The sequence below is a fragment of the Chiloscyllium plagiosum genome, unplaced genomic scaffold (assembly GCF_037043375.1).
Source record: "Chiloscyllium plagiosum isolate Xiang-an unplaced genomic scaffold, Cpla_swu_hap1 HiC_scaffold_2, whole genome shotgun sequence".
Lineage (NCBI taxonomy): Eukaryota > Metazoa > Chordata > Chondrichthyes > Orectolobiformes > Hemiscylliidae > Chiloscyllium > Chiloscyllium plagiosum.
Window position 1 is genome coordinate 18,739,527 of NW_028270140.1, and position 19,556 is coordinate 18,759,082.

The window sequence follows — 19,556 nt, forward strand, 5'->3', positions numbered from 1 at the left end:
GCTTCAATTAATCACTGGTACCTATGTTGTTGCATTTTCATAGCAGTGGGAATTATGAATTTATAAATGGGTAACATTACTTGTCTTCCTTTCAACATCCAAGAAAAATTCAGTTTGCAAAGTTCCCTAAATTTGTGCAAAGTTCCTTTGATTGGAAAATTGAATGGACCCTTTAATGTTAATGTTGATCTCTCTCTGCATCTTCTCAGTAGCTGTAACATTGTACCCTGCACTCTATTATCCTGATGCACCTGTATGGTTCGGTACACCTGTCAAGCACGTATAACAACACTTCTCACTGTACCTCAGTACACGTGACAATAATAAATCAAATCAAAAGAGCAAATGTAACTCAGTTACTCAAAGGAAGACTGAAAGCAGGAAACTTCAGGCCAGTTTAACATCTGTATAGAGAAGATGCTGCAAGCTATTATTACAGACATTGTAGCAAGACGTTTAAAAACAAAGAGTAATCAGGCAGAGTTAAAATGGTATTGTGAAAGCAAAATATAATCAACCAATTTACTGAAGATCTTTGAGGAGGTAACATACTGTGGATAAAGTGGGTTAAGTGGATACATTGACCTATATTTTCAGAAGGCATTTGGTAACATGCAATATCAAAGGTTATTGTGGAAAATAAAAGCTCACGGTGTCGGAGTGAAATATGACTTGATAGAGGATTGACTTGCTAACAGAAAACAGAGCATGGGGCAAATGGAACATGTCTGGTTAGCCAGGTGTAATAAGTGGTGTGTGGCAGGGATCAGCGCTAGTATGTCAATATTTTAAAATTTATATGAATGATTTGGATCAAAGAACTGAAGGTAGAGTTGTTAAATTTGCTGATGAAACAGAGATAAGGTAGGAAAGCAGATTGTATGGAACAAAATGAGGATACAAAGAAATATAGCTAAAGTGAGCAGACAAAGACCAAACAAATAGAGCATAACAATGGCAAATGTGAAATTATCCTTTTTTGGTGGGAAGAATAACGAGAAAGCATGCAATCTATGTGGTGAGAGATTAAAGAGCTCCGAGATACAGAGGAATTTGGGTCATCAGTACATGAATCGCAAACAGACTGTTAACACTGCGAGTAGGAAAGCTAATGGAGTGTTATTGCTAATTGAGAGAAATTGAACACAAAGAAAGGAAGATTATGTTTCAGTTATACAATGAGTTTGATGAGACTATGTTTCAAGTACTGTGCACAGAATTCTTCTCGTACTTAAAGTGAATGTAAATAAATTGGAAACAGATGATTTACTGGACTGACAACTGGAATATCTGCTGGACTTCATAGGTAAGACGTGACTTGATTGAAACATATAAGATCCTGAGGGGTACTGACAGATGCGTATAGAAAAGATGTTTCCTCTTCTGAGAGAGGTCACTGTTTAAAAATAGGGTGGTGCTGATTTAAGACAGAAATAAGGAGCATTCTTTGTCCAAACAGAATATTGTGAGTTTTTTAGAATTCTCTTTTCCAAAAGGCAGAGGAAACAAGTGGCTCCATATTTTTAGGGCAGAGACAAGGGGTGCAAGGTTATCAGCGGTCAGTGGAAATATGGAGTCATTAGAATTATTTGATGGAGGAGAAGGGTCCAGGACCCTGAGTAACCTTCTCCTGCTCCTAATTCAAATGTTTGCATGTACTCAGTGTATAAAGGATATTTTAGTAAGGATTAGCAGCTCTCAGTTAATCATATTGGTATGGATAAGTTATTGTTACAAATATATTTGGTACAGGTTAATATTTTAAATGATTCATATTGATAAGAGTTAGAAACCAATGAAATATTGGGCAGGGATATTATCTCTCACTGATGCCCATGTTGCAGGGGTCTTCAAAACTGTCTTAGAACCACATCTGTAACCACTTTGAGTCATCTGTAATCACAGACTCTGGCTGAGGTACAACATCTGTTCACAGCTTTCCTGATGGCAAAAATAAACAGTTCCATGTGTTCTCCTCAGGATCATATTTCAAAAGGTTGCAGATACTGTTTATAAAGCTGATTTATCAACTATTCTACAGGACTCTAAATAATTATGCAGAGAAGAGAAATCTGCCTCTCTCTGCATAACAATTACACAAAATTATGCAAATTTATCATGACAACATGTAAATACAAATACAACAAGTTGAGGTTAAATGGAATTACAATAATTTTCAAATCTAGGTTTGGAAGGTATGTATTTTGTTATTAAAACACAAGCTGTGCAGAAATAAATCAAATGTTGGGTTGAAAATCAGACAATAAAGATTTCTCGTCTCTGTTAAGCCTCTACCTCTCCTCTATGACTGAATTCTCAGCAAAGAAACATACCATTCCATCTCAGTCTGCACTTGGTGTTCTCCTTCACATGATCCAACCTAATTTCACCCTTTCTGCACATTCCCTTACCCTTTAATATTCCTCTTTTTCTAAGTAACTCTCTAATTTTCTTTTAAAAGAATTTATGGAGTCTCCCTTAATAACAATTTGTGGTCAAAAATCCGATGTACTAGCCAACCGAAAAGAAGCTTTTTCTTCCATTCTTCCCTTTAATTTTTCTTCAATAATTTAAATGTGTATTTCATGAGATTATATTTGTATTATCTCCAGGAACTGACTCACTTCAGCATGCATGTAAGATGAAGAAAGCAAATTTCAATCTTGAAATAGAGTAGGAATGGTTTAATGCACATGTTACAACTTAAAGCACATTGAAGCCAATGAAGTGATTTTTGAATGTGGTCATTATTGGAAAGAAATCCCACTGCTTCCACTATCGACATCCTACAAAGTGTGCTACACACAGGATGCACTGCACCAAGTATTCTTTAGCTGTGTTCCCTAAACCTGCAAACTCTACCACCTACATAGACAAGGGCACAAGTACATAGGAGCACGCTACCTTTTCATGTTTCCTTCCACGTCAAAGGCTATCCAGACTTGAGCATATATCATAGTTCATTAATCATTCTGAGACCTTGAACTCTCTTCCACAGCAGCAGTGAAACTACTTCAGAATATGGACTGTTCTGATGTTTTTTCTCACTTCTTAACTTTCCAAAGGCAACTGGAGACAAACGCTGAGTTTGTCAGTGGTCTCTTGCTTGTTTGTCAAAGCTATTGAGAAAAAATGATTTACACCATTTTTTTTCCCAGGGTTTGATGATTTTCCTTGTAGGCTACGGCAGACAAGGAGACGGAATCCTTGAGTAAACTTACATTCTCACCCCTTTATCGCTCCCCTTTGCATTGCGATTACATGCACAGTAGGATGAAGGTACAGCCTGTAATGGTGTATGTAAGGAGTAGTTGACATCACTGTCTGTTTTATCTGATCCTTCTCCTTAATGCAAATGTCCAAAAGATACATCAGAGCAAACTGATTTAAATACAAACTAGCACATGTCAAAGTCAATTAAGTAGTTTTCACAATGTCACTATTATTTTAACCAACAAACACTGCAGATATTAAAACAAGGTCTCAATAAAATAATGCAGAACAACTAAACTGCATATATTAAGGGTAGGTATTGACAAGGACAATTCTTCCAATATGGCATGGGTTCTGTTACATCCACCAGAGAGGGAAAACAGAGTATGGGCTGATTGTAAAATCTTACCTTAAAACACTGCACCTCAGTCAGAACACTGCAGTCCACCCTCTGCACTGCTCTGGAAGAGATTTTGCCTTAAATCTCTATAATGTGACTCAAACTCACAATCTGTTAACTCAGAATTGGGAATGTTACCAGTGAGCCATGGCTAACATTAAGCTGTGGGTTAGGGTCAAAATAAATATCAGAGAGAAGAGGTGGCTGGGGAACTTTGAAACCATGGCATTTATTTGTGAATTATTAGGCAGAAATCTTTGTGTCAAGATGGCAGACTAAGAAAGGCAGTCTTAACACAAATAGCGGCAGAGCTGGTTTTTGAGGAAGCTACAATCTTTTGCACCATCAATCTTTTAGGGGATTCCTATCAAAAGACATTGTGATTTAACTGCTCTTGGATGTCATTAATCTCTGCACCTAATTAACAAATACAGCCAGTTCTGCTATAACGTGCGTTTCTTCAACACAAATTGGCTATAACATGACTGAAGACTTTAGACCATTATTTGTAGAACGTGAACTTTCTTATCTGTATTGGTTATAATATGTTTCCAGTCCCATTTTTATTAAATGCTGTTCTTACGCAATTTTCTTATAACTTGGAGTCACACAGGAATGGAACTATTGTATTATAACAGAACCAACTGTATCCTGAGCTACTGCTTTATCAGCCAGTTTGAATATCTTCAGCAAATCACTAACTCTCTGCCGATCTGACTGAGGCTAAATTATTAGGCTCAGGATTGTACATTGTTCAATGCACATTAAATAAATGTTAAATAACTACCTGGCAGCATTTGATTAATCATTCAACAAAATAGTTCAATGCTTCCATATTTAGATTGCATTTTAGATTTTGATGGGAGAACCTGTCAAGGTGAAGTAGTGGCAACACAATTACCAGAATATTCCCAAAAACTGAAAGCAATGACCACAATACTGTAACAGAAGAATACAGTGACAATGCAACGCAGCAAAACATTACCACATAGCAATGCAATATAATCACTTTTCCTCCTCATTATGCTACAAAATTCACATCAAACAATATTGCCCACTTTTTTAAAATTTAATTGGTCTCTGCCGATGCCTCAAACACAATCACTAAAACAGATATTTCATCATCATCCTCTTTGTAGAATCTTCCTGTGAACAAACTGAATGCTTTTTTCCCCTGACATTCTAACAATGACAGCACTTCAAAAGTAAACTGCTCTTCAGAACATCCTGAGGTCATGCCAGATGCTCTCTAAATGAGTCTTTCTTGCTTTCAGCTACAGCATTTTAAAGTACATGTTTCATTGTGAGATATATACTCAGCAGAATGTAATTTGACTGGATAGATAAAAAGATAAGTTCCAATTTTTTTTGTTTTAATTGTGGGGATGTTGCACAATAATTACAACTTCATTTTGTGACTAGTCTGTGTCCAGACTACATCTGTCATAACAAGCAGCTTCTAAAATTCAATTCTGTTATTTTTAAGTGTAGGATCTGGAGACGTTAACTACCAAATCATTCAAGATTTAACTGTGAAACATTATTGAAAACAATGCAATCCACCTCCTCTTCTCATGTCAACACATCACGGTTTCAGCATAGAGTACACGACAGCAACTCACCAAGACTTCATCAGCAGCATGTTGCAAACCTGTGTGACAATACTGTGGCTTGAAGAGGTTATTCTGTCCTTTTTATAAAAAGAGAAGTTTTAAGACAGAGGAGATGAGATTCGAGAATGTGGTGCTGGAAAAGCACAGCAGGTCAGGCAGCATCCGAGGAGCATGAAAATCGACATTTCCGGCATAAGCCCTTCATCAGGATGCCCTTCACCTGCTCCTCAGATGCTGCCTGATCTGCTGTGCTTTTCCAGCACCACACTCTCAACTCTGATCCCCAGCATCTGCAGTCCTCACTTTTTCCCTCACAGGTGATGAGATGTCTTCTGAAAACTCAAAGTAAACAACTTGTGAGGCCTTGGGTTTTAAAGTTGGAACAATAGAAGCAGCTTGAATGGGTGTGGTCAAGCTCCCACAGAACCAGGATGTTTAGTTTCTTAGTTTCAAGTAGGTAGCAGTTGTTGTTGTGGCTGTTGCTGCAGTAAATCTCTTCCTGCTACACCCTCTCAACGTTTTCTTGATCTTTTTACTCCTGGGCTGCTGGGGTTGCATGTGTGACAATCTATTTTCTGAAATTGCCTTTTGCCAAGGCTGTGTTTATGGGATATTACTATATTGGGACAGTTACTTTTTAGTAGCTAACTAATCTATTATTCTGTTAAGCTTTCAAATGGAGTTATAGTTTAGCCAATTCCTATCTTTATTCTTTCTTTTGTTTTATTTTAACTAGAGTGTATGAATAAAGTGTGATTTGCTTCTAACTGAATTGCACTTGGAACTCCGCACCTTACCCTTACCTTTAAAATAAGATAAAGTTAGGGTCTAGACTACATTCTTAACATATTTTGAGGGGATCTTGTCCAGTCCATAACACCTATGACTTTCACTACCTTGGAATGATACAGAAAACAGGTATGTAGGAAAAGTGTCAGCTCCAAGTTCAGAAGAAGTTCAATTCAGAAGACTTCCAGACTTGGACATATATAATTATGCCTTTGGCAGCACAGGATTAAAATTCTGGACCTCCCCTATCTAGTAGCTACACAGCAGTATCTTCATCGCATAGACAGCAGTGACTCAAGGCAGGTAGGACACCTGCTCAATTTTTTATTCTTTCCTAAAATGTGGATTCATTGGCAAGGCAAGCACTTGTTTTCTATCTCTAATTACCATAAACTGAATGGCTTGCTGGGTCATTTCCAGAGCAGATAAGACTCAATCACATTACTGTGGGTCAGGAGTCACATGTAGGTCAGACCAGGAGAGGTTAGATTTCCTTCCCTAAGGGATATCGGCAAACCAAATGGGTTTTTAACAATGATGAATGATAGTCTCACTACTGCTGACGATGATAGCATCTTTCAATTCCAGCTTTGTTAATTGAATTTAAATTCCACTATCTGTAATGGTGGGATATAACATTTAAAATTAAATTTAGGTTCCACTAGCTGTAATACTGGCGTTGGAACCACATTTCCAAAGAATTAGCTGGGCCTCTGGATTACTGGTTCAATGTATTCCATCACCATCTGCCCTTGTCAAGGGTAACCACAGATGAGAACAAATGGCAGACACATTTTATCCCAAGGATTATATTTTTAAAAGAATTTTTATTCATTTATTAAATGCAAATGTTGCTTGAGTAGTATTTTGAGGTACCAGTATCCTGCACAATTTTGCTGTGGCTATAGATTTCTCCCACATTATGACCCCAGTTAGAAGGTTGTCTCAATTCATGCGGCATAAGTTACTCATCCAAAGATATTTTCATACTGCTTGCTGCCAAGTTGACTTCAAGTTCCACATGTCCTATCTGTTGACTACTGATAAACAGTTCCTCTACCTTTAAAATAGCAAACATGAGCTCTGAGTTGCCCTAGTCTGAGATCATGTAAGCTGATGGGAAGGGAGGGAAAGGGGTTGCTGGGGAGAGGGATGTCAGGGAGTGGAGGAGGTGTGGGTTTAGGATGGGAGGGTGGGGGGTTGTGAATTGTGAAAGTACCAGGGTGGAGATCTCCAGCACATTCGGCTGAATAATTGTAGATTGCTCTGGAAAAATTGTTAATACCATTTCTCCACTATAATTTCTGAGGGTCTTCTTCTGATTACAGCAGATGAGCAAATGGAGCCTCCAAATAAATTCAGAACATCTTCCCTCCAGTACCCACATCTCCCGACTATTCCTGTGATGGTATGCATGGTTGGATGCATCATACAGACTGCAGTCAAAAATTAGCTAGCATTACCTGTTACTTCATATGATCATTACTTGTGAGACGACTCAAATGGCCAAAGATTTTTGTACAGCTTTTTACATGTTATAGTGTTGTGCAAATAATTAAATACTTACCTGAATTGTAGTACATTGTATAGTAAACAATCAAAAGTCACACGACACCAGGTTATAGTCTAACAGGTTTATTTGAAATCATAAGCAAATGACCTGATGAAGGAGCAGTGCTCCAAAAGCTTGTGATTTCAAATAAACCTGTTGGTCTATAACCTGGTGTCGTGTGACTTCTGACTTTGCCCACCCCAATCCAACACCGGCACCTCCACATTGTTGTATTGTAATAAAGAACAGACAACAGTTAATTTTCACACAGCAAGATCCCACAGCTAGTTAAGTCATAATGACCAGATAAACTCTTGTGAATAATACTGGTTGAGCAATAAGCGCTTACTTAGACACAGTACTTAACTTCTTTGCCATTCTTTGAAGTTTTACAAGCAGCCCCCAGACAAACTTCCCCAAATTATTACAGTTCCAGAAGGGACGTCCCCAGTTGTCAAACTCCAGAGGAGAAAGGATACACTGGCTTCCCTTCTTTATTCACCTGCCCTCCCCTACATTGGTGACAAGATGAATTTGGAAAGGTACTTTCCCTTTTATTCCTGATGAAGGGCTTTTGCGCGAAACGTCGATTTCGAAGCTCCTTGGATGCTGCCTGAACTGCTGTGCTCTTCCAGCACCACTAATCCAGAATCTTTCCCTTGCAGCTGTCTTTCTCACAGACCAAATGAATTTATATTTAAAAAGAAGCCAATTTGAGTTAATGGAAGAGTGAGTTTATTAGTGACTAAACATATAAGAAATAATAACCCACCATACATACATACAGAATATGAATAAGATGTGCGTTGAGGAAATATAATGCTCCAATAAATATTTGGATCAGCAACTGAGTTCCATGAAGAGTAAACAATAGGACACTGATGTTGCAATGTAAGCATTTGCTGTTGTAATGCCTGGCTTTAGCAGTCAATTAAAAAGCATTTGTCCTTTCAACTACATTTTGCAGAACCAAAGCGTTCAGGTTTAAGTTCCACTTGCTTCAGGGATGTGTTATAACATCTCCAAACAGGTTAATGGCAAAAAAACTAAAATAAAAATTCAACTGCATTTCTCTGGCTTCAAGCAAGGAGAGAGAGAGAGAGAGAGAGAGAGGTTTCCTTTATTTGTACCCTCAGCACATTGATGACTCATGGTTTTCAGAGCTGTGGCCCTCATCGCACACATGTTCACTCACTAGCACATGCAGACCAGGGTTGAAACTGGCTGTTAACCCTTGTGCTTATGTATTCTTGAAAGGGATAATCACTGATGAGTCTTTTGCATAGAGTGCTCCCTTTTTTCTCATCTTTTTCACAGCCTGGGATAACACAAAGGCATTTACAATCCCATTTGCAGTTCATATCTTCCTTTGATGTGATTCTGATGGAAATTTATTGACACTCTTTCATTGTGACATTTCAGGTTTTCTGTTCAGGCTAAGAGGAATCCACTCAGGGCTTCCAGAGATTACATTGCTCAGAATTTATATTCTCAATCATTTTGATTGTATGTCTTCTTTTTAATCGAAACATATGCATTTTTAAATATGCATTGTGCCTGTGGGTAATTTGGAATAATGATACACTGATCTGACAGAAAATTACCAAGTGACTGTTGTTACATCTAACAGATGGGGTAGACAAGGTCTCAGTTTATCATTTAATCTGAAAAGTTGCATCCTTGGCAATGCATTGCTCCCTCTCTTTTGAACTGATCTGTCAGGTCAATTATACGTGAAATTGTCCTGTATCATGAATCCTGACAATGGGAATAATAAATAAGGCATGTATGTTAAAGCAGTGACCAGCCAATTAGGTATGCAGGGTCATGGGTCCTTATCTATGATGCTGTCGGGAAGGACAGGAAGTCAACAGCACCCCGTTGTATCTCATAACTCCACTGAGACCAGTATCCCAACACCAAGTCACTCATTATTTACATGTGTGAAGTCCTTGACACTGATCCATCTCCCTCAGACCCGCTTTCAGAGTGAACAGAACCTCTGGCACTCCTGTTCTTATCTGTCAGCCAGGGCTCCCTAATTGGACCAGATTAAAAAGCCCCAGTCAGGGAACACATATTCAATGAGATCCAGCTGGGAGACCTCATTACTACACCCACACCCTGCCACCCAGCAGAATCTTTGGTACTGATTCTCGTCTCGAGAATGGGATCTGAAAGCTATTGCAAGAATGTAACAACAGCTGACACCCATATTAGATTAGATTAGATTTAGATTAGATTAGATTACATTACAGTGTGGAAACAGGCCCTTCGGCCCAACAAGTCCACACCGACCCGCCGAAGCGAACCCACCCATACCCCTACCCCTACATTTACCCCTTACCTAACACTACGGGCAATTTAGCATGGCCAATTCACCTGGCCCTGCACATCTTTGGACTGTGGGAGGAAACCGGAGCACCCGGAGGAAACCCACGCAGACACGGGGAGAACATGCAAACTCCACACAGTCAGTCGCCTGAGGCGGGAAATGAACCCGGGTCTCTGGCGCTGCGAGGCAACAGTGCTAACCACTGTGCCATCGTGCCGCCCACCGTACTTACACATTTGGAAGAAAGAGGAGAAAAATCTCAGAGATTGATGCGCTTATCTGAAGATTGAAAATCTAAGCATTCCCTTCATGATGAACTAAAGATCATGACACAGTTAAAGTACACGCGCAAGAGAAAAAATGTCAACATCACCTTCCCCCTCTGTAGCTGAATATTTGAATGTTTAGATCTCCTGGTACTTGAACAAATATCATTCCTTTTTACCACATCATGTCTGACTGTGGCTCTCTCACTCCCAGCAAGGCACACACATTCTTTTCTGTCGCTCAGTGCTGACTCAAAGCTGTCAGCCTTTAAATGATTTGGTGGCTTCTGAGAATCGATCTATTTTTATACATTTCAAACCAAATTTGTTTCATTCTTGATGAAAGATTTTGTTTGCTCTTAAAATAGACACAACGAGCATTTTGACTGAGCTTGGTCCCATGTTTTCTTCACATCTCAACGTCTGCTCTCCAGAAACACATATTAATGTTCCAAAAATCCCATTATACTGAATACGTCAATGTGCTGGGCTTTGGACTCCTACTAGGTGAAAGTGAGGACTGCAGATGCTGGAGATTGAAGTCAAGATTAGAAGGGTGCTGGAAAACCACTGTAGGTCAGGCATCATCCGAGAAGCAGGAAAATCGATGCTTCGGGCAGGAGCCCTTCAACACAATCCTGATGAAGGGTTCCTGCCCGAAACATCAATTTTCCTGCTCCTCGGATGCTGCCTGACCTGCAGTGCTTTTCCAGCACCACTCTAATCTTGACTTTGGACTCCTACTGCTTCAAGGTTTAAAGACCAAATTAATCACTGGTCAGAACTTAGCTGGAGTATTGCATCCAATTCTGGGGATCACGCTTCAGAAAAGAAGGCAATGACTTGGGCAGGGTCACAGAGGAGATTTATCAGAATGCGTACAGGACTAAGAGAATTTAGACATACAGGATGTACTGATTAGCAAGGACTGATTCGGGATAGTCAACATGGCTTTGTGCGTGGGAAATCATGTCTCACAAATTTGATTGAGTTTTTTAAATAAGTAACAAAGAGGATTGATGAGGGCAGAGCGCTAGATGTGATCTATATGGACTTCAGTAAGGCCTTCAACACGGTTCTCCATGGGAGACCGATTAGCAAGGTTAGATCTCATGGAATACAGGGAGAACTAGCCATTTGGATACAGAACTGGCTCAAAGGTAGAAGACAGAGGGTGGTGGTGGAGGATTGTTTTTCAGACTGGAGGCCTGTGACCAGTGGAGTGCCACAAGGATTGGTGCTGGGCCCTCTATTTTTGTCATTTACATAAATGATTTGGATGTGAGTATAAGAGGTACAGATAGTATGTTTGTAGATGACACCAAAATTGGAGGTGTGGTGGACAGCGAAGAGGGTTACATCAGATTACAACAGGATCTTGACCAGATGGGCCAATGGGCTGAGAAGTGGCAGATGGAGTTTAATTCAGATAAATGCGGGATGCTGCATTTTGGGAATGCAAATCTTAGCAGGACTTATACACTTAATGGTAAGGCCTAGGGAGTGTTGCTGAACAAATAGACCTTGGAGTGCAGGTTCATAGCTCCTTGAAAATGGAGTCACAGGTAGATAGGATAGTGAAGATGGTGGTTGGTATGCTTTCTTTTATTGGTCAGAGTATTGAGTACAGGAGTTGGGATGTCATGTTCTGGCCGTACAGGACATTGGTTAGGCCACAGTTGGAATATTGCGTGCAATTCTGGTCTCCTTCCTATCGGAAAGATGTTGTGAAACTTGAAAGGGTTCAGAAAAGATTTACAAGGATGTTGCCAAGGTTAGAGGATTTGAGCTACAGGGAGAGGCTAAACAGGCTGGGGCTGTTTTCCCTGGAGCTTCGGAGGCTGAGGGGTGACCTTATAGAAGTTTACAAAATAATGAGGGACATGGATAGGATACATAGACAAAGTCTCTTCCCTGGAGTCGGGGAGTCCAGAACTAGAGGGCATAGGTTTTGGATGAGAGGGGAAAGATATAAAAGAGACCAAAGGCCAACTTTTTCACACAGAGGGTGGTATGTGTATGGAATGAGCTGCCACAGGAAGTAGTGGAGACTGGTACAATTGCAACATTTAAAAGGCATTTGGATGGGTATATGAATAGGAAGGGTTTGGACGGATATGGGCCAGGTGCTGGCAGGTGGGACTAGATTTGGTTGGGATATCTGGTCGACATGGACGAGTTAGACCGAAGGGTCTGTTTCCATGTTGTACATCTCTATAACTCTATGACTCTATGTTAAAGGAGGTGCAGGAGCTAAGAACTATCAATTCTGCTCATTGAGCATGCTTCACTCTGCAATAAGACTGTCATAAATCACATCACGATCTCAACCTCAACTTCCCTCTTCCCCATATAGGCCTCGCACACAGGTCCCTCCACATTTCACACCTGTCATGACTCTTAAGCCTCAGAAGAGAAGATTCTGCCCAATCTGTTATTCCACACAATTGCCGACTCCTGAACTGTCAAGATTTAGTGGATTGATGACAGTGAACGCTGACAGCTACATCGATGAAATTGGGGTCACTATATTGTCTTCCTCTGATATTTTAAAGTTCTTTTTCTACATTACATGATAAACCCAGTGTTAATGCTTCAAACTGAGCTGGGACAGTGGAGACACATCGGGCACTTCAATGTCTAATGAGTCCTCAATCGATTTTTGAAAAGAAAACCATATAAAAAAGGAAAATCCCAATACCAAAACGTTTAACAAGGTCAGATCTAAGACACATAATTGCAAATATTCCCTCATGACAGGAAATGCTAAAGCTCCTGTGTGCTATATTAAACAGGCTCTATTTCATTAACATTTATAACTAGTAACCAGAAATAGTCAGAGTGAGGTGCCATCAATCGAAACTGCTGTCCTTTGAGCACTGTGTTCTCATCCAAACCCCAAAATGCCAATTCTCACAAAAATACAAAGGACAGATCTTTTTTTTTATTGATTACAAAATGCCAAAGGACCAGAGATTTATAACTGTCTCACAGTATAAATCATTCCATATGTCTGCGCTGGGCAACACGGGGAAATTCCTTGCTTCCTGTGTTACATTCCCACCAGTCAACCGACCATAACGATTTCCATTTGGAGATACTGAACAACGTTCAGTCCCAAATATTTTATGCCAGATCAGCTGAAAGGATGTTCCTGCTCACATCTACGAGTTCTTAGTCTGGATCCATTGTCCAGCAAAGCGAGCATTTGTACCAAACCCAGAGACAATCTCAGAGGTTGCACTAACCTCGTCACCACAAAGGTGCTCATAAACTTATCAGCCGAACACACGGCTTTCAGAATCAGGGCTAGGCCAACAGGGCCAATAGTGCCACTTCCTGTGTGGCCGCTGACTGACCCAACCATGGCCACAGTTCCTAACCTTTAATGCTCACTGCTGTGGCTTCACAGCATTGCTGTTCCCTGGCGTATTCCCCAGGCTCAGCACTCATTACTGCCATTATTTCAGCCTTCGTCCTCACTGTCCCAGTCTTCAAACTGTGGCCCTGTGTCTATCACTGTGGCTGACAAACCATCTGTGTAAGCCTTAACATTAGCTTATACCTTTCTTTTTCTCTCCTAATATGCCATGTTCTTCTATTGCATTTGAACTTCTTTTTCCTCATTTCTGACATGTTATTTCTTGTCACATCAGAGCAATATACTCTCAAAGTCTGAAATCCCTTTCTCACGATCGAAATTCACTCTCCAAGCGTTTTTTTTCATGATGTCTCCATGTTAATGTGAACTTTGATCTTTTATGCTAATTATTCACTTGAGATATAGGACACCATCATCATAAACTTGGGCTCATTCTGAAGTTCCTGGCTGCAGTCTAAATCGCACCAAATCCAACTTCTCTATCGTGTATTGTGCACTAACTTCCATCAGCCACTAATCGATGGCACAGTGGCTAGCACTACTACCTCATAGCACTCGGGACCTGGGTTGATTCTAGCCTTTGGTGGCTATCTGTGTGGAGTTTGCATGTTCTCCTCATTTCTGCTGGGTGCACCAAAGATGTACAGATTAGGTGGATTGACTATAGTAAAATGTGGGATTATAGGGTGGCGTCTGGGTGGGATGCTGCTCAGAGGGTTGGTGCAGACCAGCTGTGCTGAATGACCCCTTTTGGCATTGTAGGGATTCTATGACTCTCCTTTTCCAGGAGACTTTGTAATCTGACAGTGAGTCATCTAGCTTGAGGCCACATTCTTCCTATGACCGAGTTGGAAAGCCTATGAATTAAACTTCCAATACTTGTGCTCAGTAAGAATCTAATCTCAGTGTTCATGTTACCAGAGGAAAACATCACCTGACACCCTCCAAACTCAGGTGATAGCCTACAGAGATGTCATCTCATCACTCTTTGTCTCTATCCCTCACTCCTGCCCACTTAGATTAGATTAGATTCCCTACAGTGTGGAACAGGCCCTTCGGCCCAACCAGTCCACACCGATCCTCTGAAGAGTAACCCACCAAGACCCATTTCCCTCTGACTAATGCACCTAACACTACGGGCAATTTAGCATGGCCAATTCACCTGACCTGCACATCTTTGGACTGTGGGAATAAACCAGAGCACCTGGAGGAAACCCACGCAGACACAGGGAGAATGAGCAAACTCCACACAGACAGTCACCCAAGGCTGGAATCGAACCTGGGACCCTGGTGTTTTGAGGCAGCAGTGATAACCACTGAGCCACCGTGCCGCCCTAACCACCCTCATTCACTAAGAATCGTGATTATTTAATAGGAGACATTAATTCCACTTAGCGGTATTGAGTAACAATGTCATTATATGTTTAACAGAACCTTTTTCTTAAAATGTTACAGTTACAATCAACTAATAATAACATTAAATGTCGAAACAAAACAGAAAAACGTATCAAAATTTATGTAAACCTACAGGATTTTTTGATGATGCTACCACTTTAACAAGGTTATTTTGACCTTGGGTTATTTTTCAAGAAAAGTTATAAAGGCAGAGGTACCAAAATGTCTAGAAAGACCCAAGTTTAACAATGGCAGGAGTGGGGCCAGTTCTCCCAGTTCAGGGTTTTTTTCTAGTTTGGTTTATTTATGTAACAGTGAGAAACTGCTGGTTTAGCTGTAGCAGAAGCTGCTGCAGTGCAAAAGGTTCCATGCTTCAGCAGATGTTTCCTGGCTGAATTTTCACATTGAAATCTCTCCCGCCTGTAAGAACCTGTGTTTGAATTTACCTTTTGCCAAGGGGTGTATTAATGGGACTTTGCAGGAATTGGAACAGCTCCTTAGTTAGGTTGCTGTATTGAGTTGGTTGAATTTCCTAATAGTCAAATTATTCATAATTCTGCTTTCTTTTGTTCGTGTTTCAACTGTAGTGTTTGAATAAATTATTTTTTGCTTAAAGCTGAGTGGTTTGACCAGCTGCATCACGCCTGGAATATCCACTTCGCATCTACCTTTGAAATAAGAAAAGGTTAGGGTCTGGGCTACCTTCGTAAAATATTTTGAGGGGGTCTGTCCTGGTCCATAACAAGTATAATTCAACTTTCCTTGCAGTTCAAATCCCTGAGCTCTCTGCTCACCACTGATTATTCTGTACAGTTTTTGTTTCCTTACCATGAAGGAGATATTTATCTTAGAGGGACAAGTGATCGCTTCAATGATATAGAATTCTGAGAGAATTTTGACAAGCTCACAACCCTTGCTAAGGGACTACCGCTCATCTCAAAATAGGAATGATGTTTTCCCCTCACTGATGCAGTCACTGCATTGGCAAGAAAGGTGAGAAAATATTCGAGAGAATGGAAAAGGTCAGGATCATAACATAGAGAAAGGTTTTCTCCCCCATGTCTCACCAAATCCTTAAATCACACTCTTGAATGGCATCTACCTTATTTGCACCTCAATATAACTCCAGCTCAACTTATTTACATGTCACTTACAATTCTCCACTCCTCTCTCAAGAAACCAGAAGCCCCAAGTTCCTGCCAGGTAAATCTGAGTGGGTACCTGGTAGCGATAGCTCACTAAATTCTTCTCCAACCCATGCAACTGCTTCTTCTACACAACACGTTTCATGGTCATAACCCTTCTCGACCCTTCCTTCATGCAAGTCAGAATTCACAAACCTCCAACCTCACCATATCACCTTGCTTGCTCTCAGGCGAACTCAGATATCATTTCAGCCCTGCAACGCTTTGTAGTTCGGGGACACAAACGGTTTGCATGCCACTGCCAGGTCACTTTTGTGCCTCCCTGTGTCTGCATTGACATTGACACACACATTTTATGGCTTTCTTGGTACTCACTCACTTTACCACTTACTTGGAAATTGCCAGCCTCTGTCCACTTTACATCGCTTTCTTAGTGCACACTGTCTTTCGCACTGACAGCCTCTGTATGGATCACACTGCTCTCCGGGTGCACAGGTCTTTCGTGCTCAGCTATAGGCAGCCAAGCTCTGTGGTGTGCATTGCTCTTTAGTGCAGGAGAGGCAGGCCGCTGGTGACAGTGGAAGGATTAATTGTGTTGTGGTGCAGCACTGTGCCACTACAATGTCAGAACTGCAGCATGTGCCAATGGTTTATGTGATAAATACACTGCGTGTGCTTCAAGCAAATGGCCATGTGCGAATGTCAAATAGGAACAGTCTTTAATGGAATTTTTTTTTAAGATTACTTACAGTGTGGAAACAGGCCCTTCGGCTCAACAAGTCCACACCGACCTGCCGAAGCGCAACCCACCCAGACCCATTCACCTACATTTACCCCTTCACCTAATACTACGGGTAATTTGGCATGGTCAATTCACCTAACTTGCACATTTTTGGATTGTGGGAGGAAACCGGAGGAAACCCACCTGGACATGGGGAGAATGTGCAAACTCCACACAGAGAGTCACCCTAGGCGGAAACTGAACCCGGGTATCTGGCGCTGTGAGGCAGCAGTGCTAACCACTGTGCCACCGTGAAGGGGGACTATATCCAGTCAGGGCTAACACTATGGTCCATCATGGAGCTTGTTCAATATCACTATAACGAGTTGACCACAGGAAGCCTGGCACTTGTTTCATCCTCAATTCTAAGGACTACGCCTTTGCATCCTGGGGTGGGATGAGAGTCATTCCTGCAGGTCGTCAAGCAGTCGGGGGATTATAGGTAGTTTCTTCAAAGTGCTGTTGAGACTACAATGTGGGAGGTGGGGTGTAGTCAGTAGGGATATCCTGTCAAATTAGTCCAGTTGTAAGCCATGATCAGTCATGGGGTTTGGTCAATAATAAGAGAACAGTCAAAGGGTCCTCAGGAAAACAGGCAATTCAAGTGCGGATACTGGATTTATTGTGGTGGATTGCTGATAGATTAGTGGAGTGACTAAGAACACAAGGATAATTAAAGTCTTAGAGCCCTCGCTGATTTTCATTATTTTTATCTTATGCTCTGATTCCAGCCAGTCTGGAAAATAACTTATACTCAATCAGACAGCAGAGGCTGAACGGTAACTGGGACCTGGTGGAGGAGAGTAAGGCCCATTAGGGTCCCGAGTGGCAAAACATGTGTGCAGCCAGGAGAAATAGCTGAGGTTTCAAATAAGTACTTTGCATCTATCTCCACTGTAGAGAAAGACGATATAGGTATAGAAATAAGGAGAGTGGTGTGTGATATATTTGGATAAATTAGCGTTGAGGGAGAGGAGGTATTGGTGGTTTTAAGGGTTTGAAAGTAAACTTTTAGCTTCCTCCTGTTTGCAATGTGACCTTTTACTTCAGCAACAGTATGTCCACTTCCCCCCACCCCATGATCTTAGAGATTCCTACCTTCCTGTTGGCCTTGTTGTCCATAGAGAGGCAGGAGTTACTGTGACCTTCCTCTTCCAGAGCTCCCAGCCCCCCACATTCACCATGAAGTCCCACTCTACTATCCACAGTTATGACACTGAGACAGGGAGAGGTCAGAGTTTGGACGGGGTTTTGAGCTGGGTGGGCTTTGGCTGCTGGTGCTACAGCATGAAGATTTGAAAGCTCCCTGCCACCTTCCCATAAACAACTCTAGGAAGCTCACAGAACACAAAACGTCCACATTAGGTAAATTATAAGTATTATTGCCTTTATCTGAGTGAACTATAAAGGTAACCCTGATTGACACCTTCAGAAAATCTATTAAGAAACCGTTATTTCTGCCTGTGGAACAATGCATCAGGAAAACTATTCAAATCATCATGTCAGTTTTATTATTTTCTTTTATTTGTCCTTTCACTGTATTTGTTTGTCTGTTTGTCTTTTTGTGTGAATGGAGCTGAAAGCTAAGGTTTTGGGGTTTATATTATAGAACAGTTCGATTACTTAGTTGATTAATTTTGCTGGACCAAGTTATTGTATTGTTAATAAATTGCTAAAACTTTTGTTTAAGATGCAAACTAGTGTCTGGAATTGATTATTTACAGAGTTTGCGATTGCTCGTTCAAAATATCCTGGAAAGGAATCATTGCAGTCAATCTTGAGGATCTTTGAAGATTTTAATTTTACAATATTGCGAATATAGAGGTAGGAAGGCTGATTTCGTTTGACTTGCTGTCTCAGTGTCATAACTGTGGATAGTAGAGTGGGACTTCATGGTGAATGTGGGGGGCTGGGAGCTCTGGAAGAGGAAGGTCACAGTAACTCCTGCCTCTCCATGGACAACAAGGCCACAGGAAGGTAGGAATCTCTAAGATCATGGGTTCGGGGTGGGGGGAAGTGGACATACCGCTGCTGAAGTAAAAGGTCACATTGCAAACAGGAGGAAGCTAAAAGTTTACTTTCAAACCCTTAAAACCACCAATACCTCCTCTCCCTCAACGCTAATTTATCCAAATATATCACACACCACTCTCCTTCTTATTTCTATACCTATATCGTCTTTCTCTACAGTGGAGATAGATGCAAAGTACTTACTTGAAACCTCAGCTATATCTCCTGGCTCCACACATATATTGTCACTCGGGACCCTAATGGGCCTTACTCTTTCCCTGAATGTACCTTTAAAACATGCTTGGAATTTCTTTGCTGTTACCCATCAATGTTTTTTATGTCTCCTCTTCGCTCCCCTACATTCTTTTTTAAGCAACCCACTGCATTTTCTATTTTCTTAAAGGGCATCTGCTGATTTGAGTCTTCTGTGTCTACCACAAGTCTTCTTCTTTATCCTTATCCGCCCCCACCTTTACGAGAAAATATTAGCCCTGTACTCTCACTATTACTGCTGTGAATGTCTCCCACTGTTTTAATGTGAATTGTCCTGCAGTCAGCTGCTCCTACCTTGTCTTTTACACCCTCCCCCACTTCTCCAACCCCCATTGCCCCCCACACAAGGCTCTATACCTTGGAAAACTGAGCTGCTGATCCAGTCCCTCTTTCAGCCAATGT

General features: G+C 41.0%; 1 protein-coding gene across 4 annotated transcripts in view; it reads right to left on the reverse strand.

Moving 5' to 3' along the window:
• The window catches only part of LOC122564950 (A disintegrin and metalloproteinase with thrombospondin motifs 3-like), a 267,936-nt gene that overhangs the window by 94,850 nt on the left and 153,530 nt on the right, over window positions 1-19,556 (reverse strand). The gene's annotated exons all lie outside the window — the stretch shown is intronic.